This window comes from Petaurus breviceps, unplaced genomic scaffold (genome assembly GCF_028583685.1).
Source record: "Petaurus breviceps papuanus isolate PSGF00001 unplaced genomic scaffold, PetGlider_PUasm1.0 185, whole genome shotgun sequence".
NCBI lineage: Eukaryota > Metazoa > Chordata > Mammalia > Diprotodontia > Petauridae > Petaurus > Petaurus breviceps.
The window spans coordinates 38,080,611-38,091,876 of NW_027185797.1; the positions used below are offsets into that span (position 1 = coordinate 38,080,611).

Sequence of the window (11,266 nt, forward strand, 5' to 3'; positions counted from 1 at the left end):
AAGGAAGGAAGGAAGGAAGGAAGGAAGGAAGGAAGGAAGGAAGGAAGACCACTGATAGACTGGAGGGATTCCAGAGGACAACCAGGATGATGAAGGGCTTGAATCCATGCCATATGAGGAAAATGTGAGGGAACAGGGGACATTTAGTCTGAAGAAATTACTTAGAGAGGAAATGGTAGACATCTTCAAGTATTGGAGCTGAAATGATATGTAGGAGGTTCCAGACATGTGATTTTAGTACTGAGAAGGCAGAATAAGAAGCAAGGAGTTTAAGTTACAAAGAGACTCACTTGGGCTAGATACTAGGTACCCTTCTTAAACTCCACTCAAGTTCTTTCTCTTTCTCCATCTGACTTATGAGAGAATTGAGAGAATTATGAGAATTGAGTGAACCCCACTGACTCCATCTTGAGACTCAATTTTGAAGTTACCTCAGTTCCCTTTCTATTCAATTATGGAGGTAGTCCAATTTCTGTCTTGTGAGTCAAATTTATTCAATTATGGGAAATGTAAGAAAATTGTATTGCATTGTTTGATCCTAACCATGTATGGCTGGGAAATTGGACCACCTCTAACCACCACTTAAAGACCCTAAAACAAGCACATAGGTTATGCTGATCAAAAAAACAGTCATATCTGAATGATGATGCAAAGAGGGTTTTTTTTTGTTTTGTTTTGTTTGCAATTATTTGTCTCCAACAACCATATGTCTTATCTGAAAACTGGTCCCATACTGGCCAATCATTTACTGTTTCCAATGGAGGGAGGGTTGGATCTAGCAGAACATTTTCACCCACCTGTCCCCCTTCCAAAAGTAGCACATGATTTCTATACAGACAAAACACAATGATTTTAAGGATGAACAAAGACAACATAAAGATCATAGGCGTCCTAAAAGGACATGACAAATTAAAGAAAATCTGAATTCTACACATAATACAAGGAATGATAGAAGAAAAGCACCAAGAGCTTCTGAATATAGAAAAGAATGGAATATCCAAAACTATATAGGCAGAGAGAACCTCCAGAAAAAAAATCACCATCAATGTAATCATTAATGTTTTTACAAATGTATAAGATAATTTATGTTTAAATATATGAGGATTCTGTCAAACATTTAAACAATTACTATCATTATACAAATGATTGTTAAAATGAAAGCAAAGCAAACAATCTACCAAATTTCTTTGATAAGATATAGTCCTAATACCTAAAACAGGCAAGGATAAAGCAAAAGATGAGATACTTAGAACAATATCATATAGATCACAATTTTAGCAAATTGTCCAAGAAATCATTCATTATGATCATGTTGGATTTATTATACCAAGAATGAAAGGATGGTTCAACAGTAAGAAGATAATCAACATAATGACTTATATACAAAAACATAAAAAATACAGGATATCTAGATAGACACAGAAATGCATATGACAAAGGAAAGCATTTGGTTTTCATATTTTAAAAAAAAGAAAACCTTTAAAAAACAAGCATAGAGGAATCTCTCCTAAGATGAAAAAATCTACTTAAAACCCAAACCAACTGTCATATGACATCAAAGGCTTTCTTGGAAAATACAGGGGTGAATCCAGGATTCCAATCTCCCTATTATTTGATATAATTCTCAAAATCCTATCAACAGCAATATGAAAGGAGAAAAATATGAACAGTGTAAATCTAATCATAAAGGAGATCAAACTATCCCTATTGCTGATGACATGATACCTTACTTGTAAAATTCTAGGAAATCATTAATAAATTAATAATAGGCACATATTAAATGTCTTTTGAAATTACTTCATAGCTTCACTAAAGTTGCAAGCTATGTGAAGGGCTATACAACTGGGCGACCTTTTGATCCAGCAATTCACTACTAGGTCTGTATCCCAAAGAGATCAAAGAAAAAGGACAAAAATATGTGCAAAAATATTTATAGCAGCTCTTTATTGTGATGAAGAATTGGAAATTGAGGAGATATCCATCAACTGGGGAATGGCTGAACATGTTGTGGTATGTGGTTGTGATGGATTAATATTATACTACAAGAAATGTTGATCTAGATGCTCTCAGAAAAAGCTGGAAAGACTTACATGAACTGATGCAAAATGAAGGGAGCAGAACCAGGAGAACATTGTAGACAGTAATGTGAATGTATATGTAGAGCCTATATCAGATCGCATGCCATCTTGGGGAGGGACGAAGGGAGAGAAGGAAAAATTTGGAAGTCAAAAGCTTGTGGAACTCAATGTTGCAAACTAGAAATAAATAAGTAAACTTTTTAAAGAAAAAAACATTGTACACAGTAACAGCAATATTGTATAATAATCAACTGTGAAACTTAGCTGTTCTCATCTATACAAAGATTCAAATAACTCTGAAGGACCTATGAGTAAAAATGCTATTCACCTTCAGAGAAAGAACTGATGGAACCTGAATGTGATTGAAGCATACTTTCTTTGGTTTTCTTGGGGTTTTTGTCTGGTATTTCTTTCACAACATGACTAATATGAAAAACAAGTTTGCATGTCTGCATACATATTACCTTTATCAAATTGCTTGCCTTCTCAATGAGGGGGGAGGAAAGGAAGAGTTTGAGAGAATGTAAAACTCAAAATAATTTATTAAAAATGAAGGTTAAAAATTGTTTTTTCAAGTCATTGGAAAAACTAAAATATTAGCAATTTGGGGGGGGGGTGTACAATGGTATTTTTATACAATAATGACAACATCCAAGAAGTAACAATAGAAATGGAAATCCTATTCAAAATCATTGCAAAATCCATGAAACATCGGGTAGTCAATCTAGCAAAGACCCCTCAAAAATTGAATAGATTCTGTTTCAAAGTACTCCTTAAACCAATAAAAAACAATACACATGGCTAGAGGAATATTCAGTGCCCATGGATGAGTTATACCAATATATTCAAAATTAAAATACCACCAAAATTAATTTACAGTTTTAATGCTAGGCCAATCAAACTTTAAAATGAATATTTAAAATGATAACAACATGACCTGAATGTTAAAGATCATAATTTTTTTTAATCAAAAAAGAAACATATCATATACCTTTGCTGATCTCAACATATCTTGGCACTCTTTTTTTCCTAATTACAAATGTTTCTTTTTTTTCTTTCTTCCATTCTTTCCAATAGAACAATCAAAGAGAAAACATTGGTAACAAAAAAGCATAATCAAATAAAGCAAATTCCTCTATTGGCCATCAGCTCTCTAGCAGAAGACAAGGAGTAGGCCTCATCCTTGGTCCTCTAGGGGGCCTGACTGGCCATTCCATCACACTCTCCAGCCAGAAACCATTTTCTGTCAAAGAAGTACCTACTCTACACTACATTCAAGTCAACTATGGTTACCTGGGACAACTCTACCCAAGGAAAACCCTTTGTGAACCATGAAAAGCTAATAGTGCATTTAGATTCACTCTTCAGTGACTGACAACATAGTTTCATGGTTTTCTGCACTTTCAGTCAACATCAAGTAAAGAGGAACAAAGGAAGCTAATGATGGGAGAATTTCAACTCTGGGTTTCAGAAAGCTGAGATTTTGAAAGGATAAAACATTAAGTGAATACAGAAAAGAGGAAGGTTAAGGTTGAATTGGTTGACAGAGGGGACAGGATGTAGAAGGGAAAAGAATATATCCAGGATTTCCCAAGTGAAAACCTCACTAATTCTCAATACTTTGCTACTACCAAAAAAATCCATATAATTATGGTCAAGGTTGACCCTTGACCAACTGATATTTCTCTAAATATTTTGACCTGTCTTTTTCTAAAGAATATTTTATAGTCATATGTATATAATACTTAAGTGTTGCCAAATAGATACACATTTATTTTATTACTCTGTACATACTTTGAATGCAATTTTTCTTTCCAGCTGTACATACTGGGTTTTGCTGGCAATATAGAGAGTTGATGATTATTTTGGGGGATTTCTTTAGAATCATGCACATCATGTATTTATTAATTGTTTCAATTAATTTTAATTGACCCTTTAGAGTTTTCCAAAGGAAGGCACATTATTAGGAAAAGTGATCATTTTGCTTCTTCATTCCCTTCATTTCACTTTCTTATCTTATTGTAATAGCTAGCATTTCTAGAACCATATTATATTGTGCCAGAAATAATGAGCATAATTGCTTTGTCCATGACCTTGTGGGAAAAGCTCCTAACTTTCTGCATTACATGCTTGGTATTGATTTGTTGTGCATATTCTTTACTATGTTTAGGAAAAGTATTTTTACTTTTATGCTTTCAAGTGATTTCTCTATATAAACTTCTGATATTAAGTCATTTTCAATTGTTCTGACTCTACATGACCCATTTCTGGTTTTCTTCACAAAGATACTTCAGTGGTTTGCCATTTCCTTCTCCAGATCATTTTACAGTTGAGGAAACTGAGGTAAATAGAGTAAAGTGACCTGCCCAGGGTCACACAGCTACTTAGTGTCTAAAACTAGATTTGAACTCAAGAAGAGTCTTCTTGACTCGATGCCCAGCACTATCCATTGGACTGATTCCAATTTTGAAATAGGTACTGCTGTGGAAAAAATGCTATTAAACAGTATTGAGTGTTACACAGAAATCTTTCACAAAAGGAAGAATTGCCACAGTCAATCTTCAGCAACCACCAACCTGGTCAGCAACCATCAATATCAATGCAAGATCTTCCACCAGCAGAAAGATTATGATATTTTGAAGGCTCAGATGACAGCATTTTTTGGAGCAAAGTATTTTAATTAATATATGTACTTTTTTAGAGATCTTTAGACTTCTTTAAAACACTTACTAGATGACAGGATAGCTAAACGTTATATTTTCTGTACACTGGAAAACCAAAAAATTCATGTGACTTGTTTTTTGTGATATATTGCTGTATTGTAGTGGTCTGTAATCAAACCCTCAATAGCTAGCTGCAAGGTAGGCCTGAAGAAAGTTTCTGAGATACAAGCTCAGCATTCTATCCAAGGTGCCATCTACCACCTCAAAAATAGAAACAGAAAGAAAAATAACCACAACACAATCAAAAATGGTGATCCAAAGTTTCAAAGAACAAGGTATTCACAAAGAAGAGACAAGACACTTCTCTCATTCCTTTGCAAACATAGGGCAGCCAAAGATGGAGTGCACTGAAGCTATGGCCAGATTTTTTTTTCAAGACATTCATCATTTGTGTAAATTGTTTTCCCATCTTACTCTTTTTTGTTTTTTCTTCTTTTTTTATTTTTTAGTATACATCATTCATTTCCACAAGATTTTGAGTTACAAATTTTCCCCCCATTTTTCCCTACTCACCACTCCAAAACAGAGATCCCACTGAATATCCACTCCCCCAATATGCTCTTTCCCATATTTTTCCCCATCCCCCTTCCAACTTTCCAGTAGGGCAAGATGAATATCTATGCCCCAGTGCCTGTATATCTTATATCCCAGTTACATGTAAAATGATATATATGTATATATTTTAAACATTTGATTTTAAAACTTTGAATTCCAGATTCTTTCCCTTCCTTCCTCATCACCCATCCTTACTGGGAAGATAAGCAATACAATATAGGCTGCGCATGTGTAGCTATGTAAAACATTTCCATAGTGGATATATTGTGAAAGACTGACTATATTTCCCTCCATCCTATCCCACCCCCAACTTGTTCTATTCTCTACTTTGATCCTGTCCCTTTTCAAAAGTGGGTGCTTCCAACTTCCCTCCCCCACCCAGACTGCCCTCTCCTCCATCATCCCCTTTTCCACCCCTTTCCCCGTTACTCTCCTATAGGGTGAGATACCCTCTTTAGTGTATATGTCATTCCCTCCTTAAGCCAAATTCAGTGAAAATAAGGTTGATTCATTCCCTTTTGCTTTCCTGTCCTTCCCCTCCATTGTAACAGTTTTTCCTTGCCTCTTATATATGAGATAATTTACTCCAATCTGTCTCTCCCCATCTCCTCTCATTACATTCTTCTCTCACCTCTTAATTTCACCTTTGAAGTATTATCCCTTCCTGTGCCCTCTATCTATTTATACCTGTACACATATATACACACACTCACATATGTATTCATATGCCCATATACCCTCCTATATAGACATATGTATGTATGTCTACATATGTATACATTTATATTCCCTTCAACTATTCTCATGAGAAAAGTTTCAGAAGTTACAATTATTGTTTTTTTCATATAGGAATGTAAATAGTTCGACTTTGATAAGTTCCTTATGATTTCTTTTCCCTGTTTGCCTTCTCATGCTTCTCTTGCTTCTTGTATCTGAGTGTCAAATTTTCTATTCAACTCTGGTTTTTTTCATCAAGAATGCTTGAAAGTCCTCTGTTCCATTGAATGACCATATTTTCCTCTGAAACATGATACTCAGTTTTGCTGGGTAGGTGATTCTTGGTTTTAATCCCAGCTCCTTTGACCTCTGGAATATCATATTCCAAGCCCTTTGATACCTCAGTGGAGAAGCTGCCAGATCCTGTGTTATCCTGATTGTGTTTCCACAATATTCAAATTGTTTCTTCTTGGTTGCTTGTAATATGTTCTCCTTGATCTGGAAACTCCAGAACATGGCTATAATATTCCTAAGAGTTTTCTTTTGGGGATCTTTTTCAGGAGGTGATCAGTGGATTCTTTCAACCTCTATTTTGCCCTCTGGTTCTAAACCATCAGGGCAATTTTTCTTAGGAAATTGTTGAAGGATGATTTCTAGGTTCTTTTTGATCATGGCTTTCAGGTAGTCCAATAATTTTTAAATTCTCTCTCCTGGATCTATTTTTCAGGTTAGTGGTTTTTCCAATGAGATATTTCACATTGCCTTCTATTTTTTTTTTTCATTTGTTTGGCTCTGTTTAATAGTATCTTGATTTCTCATAAAGTCACTAGCTTCCATTTGCTCCAATCTAATTCTGAAGGATTCTTTTTCCACTTGGCAAATTCAGCTTTTTAAGGCATTCTTCTCCTCATTGGCTTTTTGAGCCTCTTTTGCCATTTGAGTTAGTCTATTTTTTAAGGTGTTATTTTCTTGTCAGGTTGTTGACTCTCATTTCATAATTTTCTTGCATCGTTCTCATTTCTCTTCTGAATTTTTCCTTCACTTCTCTTATTTGGTTTTCAAAATCCTTTTTAAGCTCCTCTATGACCTGTAACCAGCTCATATTTTCTTGGAAGCTTTTGGTGCAAGAGGTCTAACATCCCTGATTTCCTCCTGTTCCATGCTTTGATACTTTTTGTTCCCAAAATAGGAGTGTAAAGTTCTATTGCTCTACTTGCTTTGCTTTCTTTGTTTACTCATGTTGCCACACAATTACTTGACTTTTGAGCTTTTTGCCACAGTAGAACTCTGCTTCCAGAGAGGAGAGCTTTGTCCCAAACTGCTGGGGATTTCACAGCTGCTAGAGCTATTAGTTGTGTGCCCTCTCTGAAGCCTCCACACATTCTGACAAAATGGTCATGCACCCCAGGACCTCCACTCTGGATAGTGATTACCCCTCAGACTGGTCCCCCTACAATCTGCAGGCCAGGAGCTCTGAATCAGCCACGTGGCAGTGGCTGCATGGCCACTGTGTCTCAGTCAATTCTCCCTCCAGGGGGTAAAGGCCAGACCTCACTCCCAAACTCCTGGTTCCCAAAGTCCGCACTGCACTAACCTCTCACTTTGTTCTTAGCATCTATGGTTTGATAATTCTGGAAACTGCCACAGTTGCTGGTGATGTGAAGTCCCTCCAGCCAGTAGCTGGTTGTGGCCTCCCTGAGGCTAAAACCTCTGGCTCACTCAGGGCTGGGCTCGGCTACCAGAGCACTGTGCTGGCCCCTTCCTGCTGGCCTGCCAGACTGTCCTCAGTGGGAAGTTAGATTCTCTTTGTCATTTTGTGGGTTCTATAGCTCCAAAGTTTTTTTTAGAGTCATTTTTACATAAATTGGAGAAGGTGGAAGTGGGAGCTGGGAGGAAGTCCTGCTTCTACTCTGCCATCTTGACTCCACCCCCTGAAATGGTAATGGAATTTAAAGATTCCCCTGTGTTGGCTTGGTTTTGGGGTTGAGTGCTAAAACCCAGAGGCTGTGAATACCACTTGTGGGATGGATTTGTTGACATGAAAAGAGAGGGATGAATTGGGAGGACCTGGTGCCATGGATTTAGAGAGGCACAAGCAGAGAGAGAGAGGCAGAAGAACTTTTAGGAGCCACATCATGGAGGATTGCTGAGGGCCAGTTGGAGCTGCCCAGGACTTCTGAGAGCTGCCACCTGGAGTTGCCAAGGACTGAGGAGACATGGCTATGATGCCTGTATTCTGTCTGTTTTGATGTTGTTTTGCCAGATTTGTCCACTGGTGAAGGACAATGCTATTGTTGCATAGGTCCTGGAACTTTGCTGTTGGTTCAGAAGCCCTAAAGAAGGATTTTTTTTGTTGTATGTTTATAGAAATCCTGGAAGAGGGTCTTGCTGATGTTTTCAGGGTCCTGAGACTGTTCTGCAGACATAGAGTGAATTGATGAGGACACTGGCATTGTGGCTTTATTAAGCTTTGCCTTCCCAGAAACAGAGATTGCTGAGAACTTGTCTTGGGTCAAGATGAAGAAAAGACCTCTCTTTGGTGTTAAGCATTAAATGCTGTGATGATATCTTAACCTTGCTGTAGGTCAGGAGTAGATGGTATTTGTGCTCTCCACTACCCCTTTTGAGAGGGTGCTTGGCGCTAACTAATGATAATTGTAATTCAGTTGTGATCCAGGGGTGGGAAACATGACATTTTTTGTGCTCTGTGACTGAACAAATGAATATACTTTGTTTATGATGGGAAACTAATCTTAATCTCCATTTGAGAAGAGAGACTTTGTGATTGACTAAATGAACGTACTGCCCAAGGGTGAAATAGTACTTGGAAATTATTGAATCACACTTGGTGAATGCTGTATTGTGATTTTCTCTGTTCTGTGAATGTTTTGCCTTAATTTGCCACTGAATAAAATGGAGAATTACTATGCTGGTATTCTGAACCTTGGAAGTTGCCTTTGCTTGGCATTAAGCATTAAACCCCCCCCCCCACTCTTTTTTCTTTAATAAAGGTAATCATTAGGGTTGGCCCTCCATGAGTGAGTAGGGGAAGGGAAGTACTGGAAAATTAGACAATAAAAAAGATATCAGATGACATTTATTTTCTTAATGATGTAATAAAGAACAGAAGTTCACATGGAGATACAGAAAGCAGGACAGCTTTGAAATATGTGATTCCTTATTTTTAATGCAAGCTGTTTCATATACAGTCTTGTTCTGTTCTGTATATATGAAAACCCTCATATCTATAAATATAAAAATCACAATGTGAACACTCATTTATAAATAACAAAATCCCAATAAAAATTAAAAAATTTTTAAAGTAAATTTTTTAACATTTCAATTTAATGAAATTCAAATAAACATTGGTTTATGATCTATGAGACCCTATCCTCACATAGGACATGAGAAGATAAGAAATGGTCCAGTCCCTGCACTCAAAGATTAGGCATTCTCATGGCAGGGGTGGGGTGGGGGTGGTAGAGGTGGGGTCTACAGAACCTCTGAAAATAAAGGCAGCATAAAGTGGCAAGATGGAGCAAAGGAATCATCCAGCAAAGTGCTCTGGGAAAGTTTGGCAGGAGGAAAGATCATCTGGGACCTGGTTTCAGGAGTGTCTTGCTTGTGGCAGGAGGCAGGGACCTGGTTGGAGCCTTTAAGGTAGAGGTTTTCTGAAGGACAAAGATGAGGGAGCAATGAGGAACAAGTCCACCAATACATGGATGTGTGAGGTCCAGACCAGGTTCTAGCCATGCATGTTACGGCACATTATCTTTGAGCCAATCTCAGTCATGGCTGTCCACTGAGGGCTTAGTGAACCCCAAGGTTGTTTTCCCCTCTTGCTGAAGCCTTTTCCAGGATCAATATTGCCCATATAGGCAAAGTGACCACAGGCAAATCACTGCCTCTCTAGCCCTGTTTCTCCAACTGTAATATGAGGAGGTGAAGTAAATGGCTTGCAAAGTTTCATCTGGATCTAAATCTATGAACCCACCAATGGAAGAGGAGCTTCTCCCTGTGATCAGCTGCTAAGGTGGGGACAGGACATGGCTGAAGCAGCCCAGGGGCACTGGTGGCTGCTGGGGCTGCTGGCCCTGCTCCCCTTTCTCCAGCTCCTTCTCCCCATTGCCGCTGTAGCCTGCCATCCTCTTCTTTCCTCTCCTAAACATTCATTGTCTTTTCTAATGAAGAAACTGAAGACCATAGAAGGGAAGTGATTCAGTCTTCTGAGGTAGGATGACAGGGCATGTACTAGAATTCAGTCTTCTGATACCTGGGCCCCCCATGTCTAGCATTTTACATTCTCTGTCCTGATTCTATCCTTGGCTCAGATCTGAAGACAAGGAGAGGGGAGGGGGTATTTTCAGGTGCCTTGGTTGTTCACATTTTGTCCTTAATGATTTCTCCTCCTGTAAAGGGAACCCAGGTCCACTCTCAGAGAAGGAGCTCTAGTAGCCAGGCAGGCACTAGGGAGCAATGGTGGTGGTTCTCATTTCATCCTTGAAAGGGAGAAGCTGAGATTGAGGGGACTGGGGACCTAGATCCCAGGGTCAAATGGGGAGGAGGAGGCAGACATACCTGCTATAATAGAGGTAGGTGAAACCATAGGTGAGGAGGAAGCCAATTCCCATGAGGACCCCTCGGAGCAGGGTCAGTAGCAGAGGCCAGGAGCTTTTCTGTTCCCCTAAAAGGAGGCAAAAGAGACAAAAATCAGGGGAGGAATCCAAGGGGCCAATCCCTGATTCTAGGGTCTGCTCTCAGGACTCCATCTCTGCAACCACACAGATTTCCACCATCAGATTTCCTAACCCCTATTCTCTCCACTGGTAGATTGAACCTCTGTATTTTCTTAGAGGAGATATCTTGCCTCCCAGCACTAACCAACCATCATGACCTGGACAGTTCTGTCTAGGCTTACTCTGGCCCCAGGGACAGTCACTTGACAGCTAAGATTAGAGCCATGGTCCTGGGGCCTTGGAGTGAGGGTCATCTCAGAGAAATGGAGGGTTTCTCTCTTGAATTCCAGGGAAGAGAGGATAGCCCCTGTCCAAGAGAAAATGGGAGGTTTCCCACACTCAGAGAGGGAGGGAGCAACACAAATCACTTTCACCAGGTGTCCAGGCTCCAAGGTCCCTGGAATGTAGATGTCTGGCTTCTCTGTCAGATCTGGGGGGAAAGAACATGAACCAGACC

The 11,266-nt window shown here is 38.8% G+C and overlaps 1 protein-coding gene and 1 long non-coding RNA gene across 3 annotated transcripts in view; both read right to left on the reverse strand.

The window, feature by feature from the left end:
• LOC138161400 (myeloid cell surface antigen CD33-like) overlaps nt 1-11,266 on the reverse strand; it is a 37,043-nt gene that overhangs the window by 24,529 nt on the left and 1,248 nt on the right. The window lies entirely within an intron of this gene.
• Nucleotides 9,154-11,235, reverse strand: LOC138161862 (uncharacterized). 2 transcript variants are annotated; one of them, XR_011168485.1, is made up of 3 exons: nt 10,955-11,235; nt 10,652-10,757; nt 9,154-9,744 (listed from the first exon to the last, which is right to left on the reverse strand). It is a non-coding gene; the product is annotated as an uncharacterized lncRNA (long non-coding RNA). The 2 variants fall into 2 exon arrangements; XR_011168486.1 differs by lacking the exon at nt 9,154-9,744 and adding an exon at nt 9,763-10,482.